A 14,408-nucleotide genomic window follows, 5' to 3' on the forward strand; every position below is an offset into this window, starting at 1 on the left:
GTTTTATATATTAAGACTAGAATACTGCAGTCCTATGCACACTTCCTTAGAAGCAAGTCTACAACAGCCATAGGAAAAATATAGTCATGGAAATTATAGTCATGGTACCTTGGTTCTCAAACCAGATTTGACAATATCTAGTACAGTGGTACCTTGGTTCTCAGAGCTTGCAGGGCAGCAGTTGAAGAAGGAGCAAAAAGGGTTTTCTTGTGTGTGTGTGTTTCTTTGTGGCTGATTAGCTGTGCAAAGGTCAGAGGGGGCAGGGTTTCTGTTGAGGCAGGTGATTAGCTGTGGGAGGAGCTTATCAGAGCTTGCAGGGCAGCGGCGCGTGCAGTTTGATCCATCTTTTAGATTTAGGGGAGCTAGTCTCAAACGTTTGTTGGGGGAGACCTAGGTTTTTTTGTGGGGGGAGTTATTTGTCCTGTCTTCACGCTTTTTATGATGGAGGACCGCTGTAGCCACCCCCAACGACACGTTCTCAAGATGGAGGGGGAGGGAACAGCTGCAGTCGCCTGCGGTTCCTGCGCAATGTTTGCCATCTTGCCAAAGGTTGCAGGCAGCTTTACCTGCAGCAATTGCATGTTGATTGCCCTCTTAAAAGACAAAGTCCAGCAACTGGAGGAACGTGTAGCTACACTCCAAAGAATTAGAGAGCTGGAGCTCTTCTTGGAAGCAACAGAGCACACCGTCTCCACCAAGGAGGAGACAGGGGACTCCCCTGAGAAGGAGGCTAGTTCACCAACACAGGAGCCAGATATATGGAGAAACGTGACTCAAAGAAGTAGGAGGCCCAGGGTTCGCTCTGATTGTTTAGAAATACACAATCACTTTGAGGTCCTCTCCCCTAGCATGGAAGATGAAGAGCAGACTCCATTTGAGGATCTCTCCCTCATTACAGTCGATCAGGTATATGAAGACGAGCAACGAAGTCAGTCCTCAGGGAATGTGCAGGTGACCTTGGAACGGACAGCTCACGGAAGAACCCCGACCAAACCTAAGAGGAGGCGTGTAGTGGTGATAGGGGATTCCCTACTGAGGGGAACAGAAGCAGTGATCTGTGGGCCTGACAAGATGTCTCGGGAAGTGTGCTGTCTCCCCGGGGCTAAGATCCAAGATGTAACTGAACGACTGCAAGGAATCATAAAACCCACTGACAAATACCCCTTCCTCTTGGTTCATGTGGGAACCAATGACACTGCAAGCAATAGCCTCCAGAAGATCAAAAGAGACTATGAGGCTCTGGGCAGGAAATTGAAGCAATTAAATGCACAAATTGTCATCTCATCTGTCCTCCCAGTTGAACGACGTGGCCCAGGGAGAGAGGGAAAAATAGTGGAAGTGAACAGCTGGCTTCGCAAATGGTGTAAACAGGAACGGTTTGGATTCTTAGATCACGGACTGCAGTTTCTTGAAGATGGACTTCTGGCAAGTGATGGGCTGCACCTCACAATGGTTGGGAGGAATGTTTTTGCCAAAAATCTCAGAAACCTCATCAGGAGGGCTTTAAACTGACTAATGTGGGGGAGGGAGACAGTGCTCCTGAAGGTAGGAGTCTATCAACTGATGAAGATGATCATCCAAATGTCATAGACCAAATGGAGCAAACAGCACGCAGACCTAGTGGTGGGAGGAAAAAATCCTTAAATAAGAGACACGGGGGAATGATTAATGGACCTCAATGTCTGTACACTAATGCGCAAAGCATGGGAAATAAACAAGATGAGCTTGAGCTCTTGGTACAGCAAACTAAATATGACATAATAGGCATCACTGAAACCTGGTGGGATAAGTCCCACAATTGGAATGTAATAATGGGGGGATACAATCTATTTCAGAGAAACAGACCAGACAAGAAAGGAGGAGGAGTGGCGTTATATGTCAGGGATGTGTATACCTGTGAAGAGATCCAAGATTTAGAACCTCAAAGCCAAAGTGAGAGCATTTGGGTCAAAATTAAGGGAGAGAAGATTAACAGTGACCTCATTGTGGGAGTTTACTATAGATCCCCAAGCCAAACGGAGGACATAGATGATGCCTTCCTGGAACAGATGGCCAAGCATGCAAAAGGAAGGGAGATAGTAGTAATGGGGGACTTCAATTACCCGGATATTTGTTGGATGTCAAACTCAGCCAAGAGCATAAGGTCAAACAGATTCCTCACTGGCCTTGCAGACAACTTCATTGTCCAGAAAGTGGGAGAAGCAACAAGAGGAACAGCCATTTTAGATCTGGTCCTAACCAATGTTGATGACCTGGTTAGTGGGGTAGAAGTGGAAGGATCATTAGGCGCGAGTGATCATGCTCTTCTGAAGTTTACTATACAGCGGAAAGGAGCAGCCAAGCATACTAGGACTCAATTTCTTGACTTTAAGCCGACTTCATAAAACTTAGGGAAGTGCTGGGTGAGATCCCATGGACAGTAATACTAAAAGGAAAGGGAGTTCATGATGGCTGGGAGTTTGTTAAGAGGGAGATAGTAAAAGCACAACGTCAGGCAATACCAATGAGACGGAAACATGGAAGGTGCCTAAAGAAGCCAGGGTGGCTATCTAAAGAACTTTTAACTGAGTTAAGATTAAAAAAGGATGTGTACAAAAAATGGAAAAGGGGGGAAACCACCAAAGAGGAATTCAAACAAATAGCCAGCACGTGTAGACACAAAGTCAGAAAAGCTAAAGCACAGAATGAACTCAGGCTTGCTAGAGAGGTTAAAAGCAACAAAAACGGCTTTTATGGGTATGTTCGTAGCAAAAGGAAGAACAAAGAAACAGTGGGGTCACTCAGAGGAGAAGATGGTGAAATGCAAACAGGGGACACAGAAAGGGCTGAACTCCTCAATGCCTTCTTTGCCTCAGTCCTCTCCGATAAAGAAAACAATGCCCGACCTGAAGAATTTGGAGCAAATGATTCAGCAGAGGAAACACAGCCCAGAATAACTAAGGAGATAGTACAAGAATACTTGGCTAATTTAGATGTATTCAAGTCTCCAGGGCCAGATGAACTGCATCCAAGAGTATTAAAAGAACTGGCAGATGTGATCTCAGAACCACTGGCAGTCATCTTTGAGAATTCCTGGAGAACAGGCGAAGTCCCAGCAGACTGGAGGAGGGCAAATGTTGTCCCTATTTTCAAAAAGGGGGAAAGAGAGGACCCAAATAATTACCGCCCAGTCAGTCTGACATCAATACCAGGGAAGATTCTGGAGCAGATCATTAAGCAAACAGTCTGTGAGCACCTAAAAAGGAATGCTGTGATCCCCAATAGTCAGCATGGATTTCTGAAAAATAAGTCATGTCAGACTAACCTGATCTCATTTTTTGACAGAATTACAAGCCTGGTAGATGAAGGGAACGCAGTGGATGTAGCCTACCTTGACTTCAGCAAGGCATTTGACAAGGTGCCCCATGATATTCTTGTAAAGAAGCTGGTAAAATGCGGTCTTGACTATGCTACCACTCAGTGGATTTGTAACTGGCTGACTGACCGAACCCAAAGGGTGCTCATCAATGGTTCCTCTTCATCCTGGAGAAGAGTGACTAGTGGGGCGCCACAGGGTTCTGTCTTGGGCCCGGTCTTCTTCAACATCTTTATCAACGACTTGGATGATGGACTCAAGGGCATCCTGATCAAATTTGCAGATGACACCAAACTGGGAGGGGTGGCTAACACCCTAGAGGACAGGATCACACTTCAAAACGACCTTGACAGATTAGAGAACTGGGCCAAAACAAACAAGATGAATTTTAACAGGGAGAAATGTAAAGTACTGCACTTGGGCAAAAAAAATGAGAGGCACAAATACAAGATGGGGGACACCTGGCTTGAGAGCAGTACATGTGAAAAGGATCTAGGAGTCTTGGTTGACCACAAACTTGACATGAGCCAACAGTGTGACGCGGCAGCTAAAAAAGCCAATGCAATTCTGGGCTGCATCAATAGGAGTATAGCATCTAGATCAAGGGACGTAATAGTGCCACTGTATTCTGCTCTGGTCAGACTTCACCTGGAGTACTGTGTCCAGTTCTGGGCACCACAGTTCAAAAAGGACACTGACAAACTGGAACGTGTCCAGAGGAGGGCAAGCAAAATGGTCAAAGGCCTGGAAACGATGCCTTATGAGGAACGGCTAAGGGAGCTGGGCATGTTTAGCCTGGAGAAGAGGAGGTTAAGGGGTGATATGATAGCCATGTTCAAATATATAAAAGGATGTCACATAGAGGAGGGAGAAAGGTTGTTTTCTGCTGCTCCAGAGAAGCAGACACAGAGCAATGGATCTAAACTACAAGAAAGAAGATTCCACCTAAACATTAGGAAGAACTTCCTGACAGTAAGAGCTGTTCAACAGTGGAATTTGCTGCCAAGGAGTGTGGTGGAGTCTCCTTCTTTGGAGGTCTTTAAGCAGAGGCTTGACAACCATATGTCAGGAGTGCTCTGATGGTGTTTCCTGCTTGGCAGGGGGTTGGACTCGATGGCCCTTGTGGTCTCTTCCAACTCTATGATTCTATGATTCTATGAAACAGGAGCCACATGATAATTATTCATTCCAAATCATCATTAAGATGGCAAAGCAGCTTATTTTTTTCTTTAAAACCCCACTTTTCCAGTAAACAAGTCTGGGTGTCTCTCACACCCAGCCAACATTCCCATGATGCCCAGAGATATTACTGCGAGTGGCTAAAGGTCACCTTGTGATCTTTCCTGAATAGGAATTATGGACCAGATTTGACAATATCTAGTACAGTGGTACCTTGGTTCTCAAACACCTTGGTACTCAAACAACTTGGAATCCAAACACTGCAAATCTGGAAATAAGTGTTCTGGTTTGCAAACTTTTTTTGGAAGTTGAACATGCTCACTTTTGAGTGTTACACTTCCAGTTTGAGTGCCACGCTTCCATTTTGAATGCCATGCTTCCGATTTGAGTGCCATGCTGAGGTCTGACTGTTTTTGCTATTTATTTTGCGTTTTTGCAGCTCTTTTTTGTTTGTTTTTGTGAATACAGTGGACGCTCGGATTGCGAACGTGATCTGTGTGGGATGCACATTCGCAAACCGCAGCATTCACAACCCGCAGCGGCGCGTCTACGCATGCATGGGTTGCGATCTGGTGCTTCTGCACATGCACAAAGCGCAATTTAGCACTTCTGCGCATGTGTGACCCCCAAAACCCGAAAGTAACCCATTCCGGTACTTCTGGGTTTCAGTGGGTCCGTAACGCGAAAAAACACAACCTGAAGTATCTGTAACCTGAGGTATGACTGTATGTGGAGCCCAGTTCAGCTACTGATTGATTGTGTGACTGCAGTACATTGTTTATTGCTTTCATTTTATGGATCAATGGTCTCGTTAGATAGTAAAATTCATGTTAAATTGCTGTCTTAGGGGTTGTTTTTAAAAGTCTAGAACGGATTAATCCATTTTATGTTACTTTCTATGGGAAAGTGCACTTTGGTTTTGGAATGCTTTGGTTCTGGAATGGACTTCCGGAACGGATTAAGTTTGAGAACAAAGGTACCAGTGTATACCATACCAGTTCTTCAGGCAAGGATCTATATATACCAGTTAAACTATGCATAAAGAGCAGTATGAAAATCACATACAGTCACATAAATATTCCTGATCTACACTATTTATTTATTCTTCCACAGTTCAGGTTTTGCAAGAACCTGGACTTATTATGACACTGTAGTTTTCTCAACCTGGACACATAATTGATTCATAATGACATCATCATACAATGCCTTAGTTAACAAAACATTTCCCTTTTTCTTGTATTGCAACAGAGTAGCAAACTGAAATTTTCAGGGCACTGTGACCCCAGTAACCCCTTTCCCCGAGTAGCTTCAGAGGGCTGCATTCATTGGTTGTCATACTTAGAGTAGACCCACTGAAAGTGATGGATGTGACTAAAATCCATTCATTTAAATGGGTTTACTCTGAGTAAAACTTTGTCCTGTTCTTCTGCTAAAACACCAGAATGACTTCCAATCTCCCCCAAACAAATACTAAAACTCAAGCAATGCAAAACCTTGAAATACCAATAAAATAATATCTTAAACAAACAATCCCCAGCACCCCTCCTTATCTACTTCTGTGCCAACTTTTCAACAGAAACCTCTTCCCCTCTTTGGAAATTACTCCAAAGTAAATTCTACTGTGGTTGTGCCATGTGCACAAATTACCAGCTTAAAGCACAACTTTATCTCAATATAGATCAAAACTGATTTTTTTTTGTGGGGTAATGCATCAATGCATACTATTTCATAAGAAAGGAAAGCAGAAATAGGGAATTTTGGCTAACATTGTACATACACTGCTTCCCAAATAAGCTGGGACTGTACTGGATGCAGAGCAAACAGGAGTGGGCACAACAGAGTTTACTCACAGGTAAGAGTGCACAGGATTCAGCCCACAGTTAGTTTTATAGTACCCCCCTCAAAGGTTACATGCCACAATTATACACAACTGTATTTTGAGTTTTCCATTGCTCTTCTTTACATCTGTATAAGACTTTGCAGCTATTGTTTTCACTCACCTCAAATGTAAGTGGCTTTAGCAGCCTTTTCTTTTACTACTACCTTTTAATATTCTGAAACACTGCCTTAACCTTCCAGGGATTCCTTCGTTTACCGTATCTTTCTTCTCCTTCTTGTTGTTTCAGTAGACCTGGAGTTGGAAGAAAAGAGTTAAAGAAAAGGCATCACCCCTAACAGCCTTCCTCAATTTTCTCGGGGAAGGAGCCATTAAACAAGTAGCAGAGACTCACAGCTATGAATTACCACCTTGTTTCTCAAAAACCTCTGATCAGATTTTTTGGAAACTGAAGGCAAACCTTCCCAGCCTGTTGAGCTCTAAATATGCACTTGCAGGTGTTAACTATTTAAAGATTTTATTCCTTGAGTTGTTTCAGCTGGCTCTTGATTAAAATTTGGCATGACTTGCCATGAGGCTTAATTAAGTAAATTAATGTATTATGTATATTCGGAGACCCTGTAATTTGTAGGGAACATTAACTGCCTGCCATATTTTCAATATGATGTCCTATTTGGAATGGAGCAGCAACCTAAATTATAGATATCATATGATTAGCTAAGTACAAACCTAAGTAACATGTATACTCAGAAGTAAGTGCCAATTGAGCCCCGCCCAGCAAGCATGCTTAGGATTACTGCCTAATGTTTGCTTTTGCTTAATAATGCTGAAGGGAGAGGGAAGGATTGCTTTCTATATGCTTTCTATACCTTGTACCTTGTACCTAAGAAGGATCTTCTATATTCTCTGTACTTTGGATCTAAGTAAATTTCTGAGCTAATTTGACTTCTGCAAAAGAGGCCCCTCGCTTTAGGAATGTAAGATAAGAAAGACACAGACGGGAGGAGGGAGACGGGAGGAGGGAGAGAGCTTTCTCAAGGTATAAGAAAGTTTGCAGAGGCGTATTTCGGGGCAGCCAGTCTTCCAGAAATTATTCTGCTGGCTGTCTGCTGTGCACAGAGAATAAACTGCTTTCCTCCAAAGAAGGATCTTTCCTGGTGCTTTCTTTTGCTCTCTCTCTGGATCTGAGGACGCGGGCCAACGATTCCCTGGCATGGACTAGGCTCAGCCTACATCTTGGTTCCCTGACCGGGAATCTGCCCCACCTCAGAGGGCTGGGGAGAGCCAGGCTCGACCTTGGTGGACAGCTCGGATCGGCAATTGCAGCCTCCACGCGCACCCTGCCAATTTGTGGGGGGAGCCAGCCACACCGCTCCGGAGCAAGGACCCAGGTCGAGGGAGGAAAGAGGACGGCGCCGAGGGGACAGGTCCGCAGCGGAAAAGGTAAGCCCGACGGAAAGGGCAGCCCGACGGAAAGGGCAGGAGGCTTGATCAACCTCCCCTGGTTGTGGCAGGGTGCCACAGGCAATAAGGTGCCACCAGGAAAAGGGGATTGGTTGTGCAGTAGAGTGCCAGCCACCAGGAAAAAGGGGACTGGTTATGCAGTAGAGTGCAGCCAGGAAGGAAAAAAAAAAGGGGGCGTGGCAGTGGTGTGCCACCGGTAAGGTTTGGTAAAAAAAAAAAAAAGGGGGGGGAACAGAGGGGAAAATTATTTTGGTGTGTTTTGTGTATTACATGTTGAAATTATTTTGGTGTGTTTTGTGTATTGCATGCTGAAATTATTTTGGTGTGTTTAGTGTGTTACATGTTGAAATTATATTGATGTGTTTTGTATGTTGTATGTTGCATGTCAGATACTCTAGTGACTGAATTGTCAAGTGTGGGCCAGGGCTTAGTGTCCCCCTTGGCCGAGCGATTGTAGGGCTGTAGTGTGTGTAGAGTGAGAGAATTTACAACCTGTTAGCAGCAGAGTATCTGAAAATGGGGTCTGGGGCAAGCCAATGTAGTCCTCTGGAATGCTTTTTAAACAACTGGAAAGCAGCCACAAAGCATGATGATTAGGGAATCAAATTGAGGCAACGGAGGATGAGAACATTATGTGAGGTTGACTGGCCCTCGCAACAAACTAACTGGCCCTCGGAGGGGAGTTTTGATTTGCAACTAATCAACCCACTGTATCAAAATATCTTGAACGTCCACCCAGACCAGATCCCCTACATTTCTACTTGGAAAACCAATGTAGAAAAGAACCCATCATGGTTGAAAGCCTGCCGAGGCGACGCCCCACAAAGTACAGTTTGTGCAGTTCGACCGACAGGGAAGTCAGAAAAGCCCCCAGTGATACCAGACCCAGAAGAAGAGGAGGGGGAAGTCATTAAACCACCTCCACCCTATGCTCCACCAACTGCCCCTCCCCTGGACCCAGGCCCCCAGGCACCGGGAGGAGTTGGCCCCCAGCCTGAACCCCCCAAGGCTGATGAATCAGAAGAGGAAGAAGAGGATGATGAGGAATTTGTAAAGGGATTGGTTGAGTTAGCAAGGAAGGTGAAGAGAAAGGTGTTGTTGATGATGATGATGATGAAGACTTCAGAAAAACTCTAGATAAAGAGATAAGATGGACTAGTAAGCAGTTTGACAGAGTGTTCCAGTATGTAGAACTGTTTAAAACAGAGCTGGATGTGGCTTCTTGGTTCTAGAAGCAGCACAATGCAAGGATGTGAACTGGCAGAAAGAAACAGAAGGGAAGGCTTTGAGAGCCGCATAGGACAGAACTGTTAAAAAAGAGACAATTAAAACCCAAGGGATTTAAAACCCTAGAATTACAATTACTGACCATTGAGGAAATCCGCAAGAAAAATGCCCTCAGGGCAGCGGATAATACTGATGTTGCAATTGAGGCAGCTAATAGTTGCAATTGAGGCAGCTAAAACTCCACTTTGATGGCCCCACTCCACTGAGTGTACGACCCCCTGGAGTCATCCGATGCCCAGGACCACAGACCTCCAAGCACTTTAAATCAGAATCCTTCTTTCGAAGAGGACCTGGCCAAAATAATTAGGGGTTTGTCTTCAAACAGCCAGCAGCCAGAAAGCCAAAAACGCAATCCTGGAGCAAGCGAGGGTGTCCACGGGAGGGTCAGAAGACGCCTAGGGAAGAAGCCAGTGCGCCATCTGCAGGCAAGGGAGTCATTGGGAAATGGAATGCCCACAGGCCCCACTCCCCACAGGCTGGGAACAACAAGATTTCTCAAAAATTATTTCTTTTCATCTCTGTTCTTGCTCAAAAAGACTGTTGCAGCAAAAAAGCAATTGAACAGACTGTTTTTTTTTTTAAAAAAAAAAAATCATGCAAGTCACAGGACATCAGCTCCCCCCCCCCCCTTTTTGTGCCAGGCGCTTGGAGGTAGCTTCAGAGCGTTATCTCTTGGCAGCTATTCCAAGGACACTGCTGCATTCAGCCAGTTACCCTGAACCTCACACTTTCTGGATTTACAGTTCAGCCACATAAACCCAGAAGGCCAAGAGTTACCCACCCCCCTGCCCCAAAGTATTAACCTGAAGAAGTGACTTTCTTAAAAGCAAGTGAATGCTTTCTGTGAACTTTGTCAAGTTTTTCTTTTTAAGGTGCAATTTTATTCTGAAAAAGGAGCCGCAGCATAACATAGGAATTGATATTTTGAGGAATTTGAAACTTTGCCAGAAGCAAGGAGCGCATTGTTCTTTCTACAGACACTGGCAAATGAACTGAAATTTGCAACATGGCTTAAAGCTCTGAAACCTAGAGCACACAAATGAGACTTTTAAAAATCTCAGCTGGCAAAATTTAACCCAAGGAACAGAACTGTTAACCCCTTGCGAAGTTTCCTGCCAAGCATACCCTTTTGAATTAATGTTTGCTAGGCCTATACCTTATGTGCAAATGTTACCTATCAATTTGTTCTGTGCAATCGCTGCCGTCTTTGTTATCTCTTCTCTTAACAGGTGAGCTTTTGCTGGAACGCCTTGTGCCTTGGTCGAGCCTCTGCATCCCTATGATGAGGACCCAGATTGGACCCAGACGCCCAGACATCGCTCCAGCCTTGTTGGAAGGGACCCAAGATGCCCAACGCCCACCAGACGACCCGACACCCACCAGACTACAGCCCTGCCTACGTCACTCCGGACGCTGACGCTTGGCACGGCTCCAGGATCCAGCATGGATTGAAAGAGAACATTTTCACATTTTCTTTTCTTTCCTTTCGCATAACTGAACTTTATTGAAGGTACCTGGGCCTGGTTTGCTTTACGCCACCCCTGCAGAGGAGGGTGTCTAGTGGGTCTTTTCTTTCAGCGTAATTACACCCCAGCCCACTCTCTAGCACTTACCTAAGCCCCTCCCCGTGCATACAATGGCTCAAATACGACTGTGGGTCCCCATGCTGGTATTTCTGCTGCCTTTGACCTTTGAAATGCCAATACCACTCACAGTGACCAGACAACTGCTGCAATCGTGGGGGGCCCACCACACATATAATAAGTGGATTCAGGTTGCTGAGATGGTTGCGTTCTCTGCAAATCGGACCAATTGTGCCGTCTGCACTCTGGCCCCTGTAGATGCTCTGGGAGGAATGCCACTCCTCCCTGTGCCTTGGAATGAATCCTTGGTTACAACTCCACTTGTTGCCTTCCAGCCTCTGGGCAACCATTCTTCTTTATGGAATCATTCCGTCCCTTTCCAGGTTCACAGGATCACTGGCTGCCTTTGTGTCAACAAATCAAATGACATAAGTGACGCTCAGACCTATGTGGGCACTTCCCACTGTGATCGTACCTTCCCAGCCCCGACTAACATGTTTGAGTCCGAGACAGGAACCTTTTCTGGTTCCAATTTGATTGCATGCCTGGCCCGCTTGCTGAGAGGCACCATATCTGCCCATGGTCAGGACGTTTACTGGGTGTGTGGCAGGAAGGCCTATCATGCCCTCCCAAGAGGATGGTATGGGGTCTGTTTTCCAGCCTACTTAATACCCCCCATGTGGATTCCTGACCAGATTGCCTCTGCACCCCGTAGAAGGAGGTGTTCGGCTGACCTGGCAACACTTCCAGGTGGCAGCTCCCAGAATTGGGGCAAAAATCAGTGGCCTCCGGAAAGGATACTGGCCCATTATGCTCCAGCCTCATGGAATCGGGGAGAGAAAATCTCTGGGGCAAGGGGGCCGATCTATAACTTGAACCGCGTAATCAGACTCCAGGCAGTGGTAGAGATTGTTGCTAACACGACAGCCACGGCCCTTAGGCTAATTGCTACGCAATTGGATGAGACATGCAATGCGTTTCTCTCAGTCCAATTAGCATTGGACTTTCTCCTGGCGCAACATGGAGGCTTTTGTGCAGCGTTAAATCTCACAGGTGGAGCATGTTGCTTCAACATTTCAGACCACGGCGAGGCTATCCGTGATCTGGCAGCAAGCATTGAAAAGGTAGCACATGTCCCTGTACAAACCTGGGAGGGCTGGGATATGTCTTGGTTGGACGGCATCTTCCCAGGTGGATGGATGGGGAGGATATTTATTATGGTGATAAGTCCAATAATGCTTCTATTGCTTTTCTGCTTCTGTATGCCCTGCTTGATGCAATGTATGCAAAATATGATGGAGAAGATGATGTCTCGCATGATGGGACCTCGTGTGCTTGCTTTCATGAGAGATTATAGACCCCTACCCCAGAACGAACCTAAGTATTAGGTTGTTCATAAGAAGAGGAGGGAGTGAAGGGAGAGGGAAGGATTGCTTTCTATATGCTTTCTATACCTTGTACCTTGTACCTAAGAAGGATCTTCTATATTCTCTGTACTTTGGATCTAAGTAAATTTCTGAGCTAATTTGACTTCTGCAAAAGAGGCCCCTCGCTTTAGGAATGTAAGATAAGAAAGACACAGACGGGAGGAGGGAGACGGGAGGAGGGAGAGAGCTTTCTCAAGGTATAAGAAAGTTTGCAGAGGCGTATTTCGGGGCAGCCAGTCTTCCAGAAATTATTCTGCTGGCTGTCTGCTGTGCACAGAGAATAAACTGCTTTCCTCCAAAGAAGGATCTTTCCTGGTGCTTTCTTTTGCTCTCTCTCTGGATCTGAGGACGCGGGCCAACGATTCCCTGGCATGGACTAGGCTCAGCCTACAATGCAAGTACAAAGGTGTTATAAGAAAAAAAACTGCTCCTTTTTCCGTTATGGGTATCCAAGAGCCCGTATAGAGTCATTATGTAGGTTCTCTATCGCTAGGAGAAAAATACAGAGGCCAGCCATAGAATATTGAGAAGCAAAGCAGCTAGTAAGCCTGATCTTTATTAAACTGTTGCAACAGGGTCCCCCACTCCCCCCATGCAGGGATGGAGGAGAGGAACCCAGAACATTGGTGCACAAGCTCTTATATTGACTTTTGAAACTGCCTACATTGTAGCTCAAGACCACCCCCCAAAACATCATACATACATCATGGAAAGAGGTGGTCCCCTGAAGAAAGTTGAGTGTGTTGCTTCTCTCCTGTCTGCCAGGATACCTGATAATGCCTTATCTGATTGCCTTTTCTGGGTAGCCTGGCCATTCCTTTGGGATGGTAAATACTTAGTTCTTGAATCTCTTACACACATTGATAATGTGCTCAGGATTTAGAAGGCGATTGGGCCGGATCCGGACCCCCGGGCCATAGTTTGCCTACCCATGCAGTAGAGCATAGAATCATAGAACTATAGAGTTGGAAGCTGGCATGCATGTATGATTTCAGCTAGATCATACATGACAGATGGCTTCTGCTTAAAAACCTGCAATGAAGGAGAGTCTATAACCTCCTGAGGAAGACCATTCCACTGTTGAACAGCTCTTACTGTCAGAAAGCTTTTCCTGATGTTGTGTTAGAATCTCCTTTTTTTAACTTGAAGCCCTTGCTTTGGGTCCTACACTCCAGAGCAGGAGAAAAAATGTTTGCTTCCTCTTCCCTGTGACAGCCCTTAAGATATTTGAAGATGGCTATCATATCTCCTCTCAGCCTCCTCTTTTCCAGGCTAAACATACACAGCTCCTTCAACTGTTCCTCGTAAGGCTTAGTTTCCAGACCCTTCATCACCTTCTTTGCCCTTCTCTGCACATGTTCCAATTTCCAATCCTTCTTAAATTGCGGTGCCCAGCACAGTATTCCAGGTGTTTTCTGACCAAGGCAGAATAGAGCGGGACTATTTAAAAAGCAGACATCACCTTGCCAACAAAGGTCCGTAAAGTTAAAGCTATGGTTTTCCCAGTAGTGGTGTATGGAAGTGAGAGCTGGACCATAAAGAAGGCTGATCACCGAAGAATTGATGCTTTTGAATTATGGTGCTGGAGGAGACTCTTGAGAGTCCCATGGACTGCAAGAAGATCAAACCTCTCCATTCTGAAGGAAATCAGCCCTGAGTGCTCACTGGAAGGACAGATCCTGAAGCTGAGGCTCCAATCCTTTGGCCACCTCATGAGAAGAGAAGACTCCCTGGAAAAGACCCTGATGTTGGCACAAGGAGAAGGGGACGACAGAGGACGAGATGGTTGGACAGTGTTCTCGAAGCGACCAGCATGAGTTTGTCCAAACTGCGGGAAGCAGTGGAAGACAGGAGTGCCTGACGTGCTCTGGTCCATGGGGTCATGAAGAGTCGGACACGACTAAACGACTAAACAACAACATTACTTCCCTTGATCTGGACACTATACTTCTGTCAATGCTGTCTAGAAAAAAGTATTGAAGTTTTTTTTACTTCTTTTTTTTACTGCGGCATCACAGCTTACATTTAAGGAACATTAAATGTGCATTTAAAAGCACACAACTCCCTCTTCCAAAATAAAGAAAATCCTGGGCTTTCTATAGCTTTGCCCCCTCGCAGAGCTACAATTCTCAGCACCCTTAACGAACTACAGTTCCCAGGATTCTTTGCGGGGAAGTCATGCACTTTAAATGCTCCCTCTCTGCCGTCCAACCTTGCTTAACTCATGATTGGTCAGTATTTCCATCCCGCCCTCCACATCCCGCCCTCCTACCTCT

At 45.5% G+C, this 14,408-nt stretch overlaps 1 long non-coding RNA gene across 1 annotated transcript; it reads left to right on the plus strand.

Annotated features, from left to right (window-relative positions):
• Positions 1 to 7,380: 7,380 nt before the first annotated feature.
• Positions 7,381 to 12,246, plus strand: LOC308458956. The gene is made up of 2 exons (XR_013977785.1): positions 7,381 to 7,814; positions 10,352 to 12,246. It is a non-coding gene; the product is annotated as an uncharacterized lncRNA (long non-coding RNA).
• Positions 12,247 to 14,408: the final 2,162 nt, after the last annotated feature.

The sequence above is a fragment of the Podarcis pityusensis genome, assembly GCF_964106645.2.
Source record: "Podarcis pityusensis genome assembly, chromosome: 11".
NCBI classification, from domain to species: Eukaryota; Metazoa; Chordata; class Lepidosauria; order Squamata; family Lacertidae; genus Podarcis; species Podarcis pityusensis.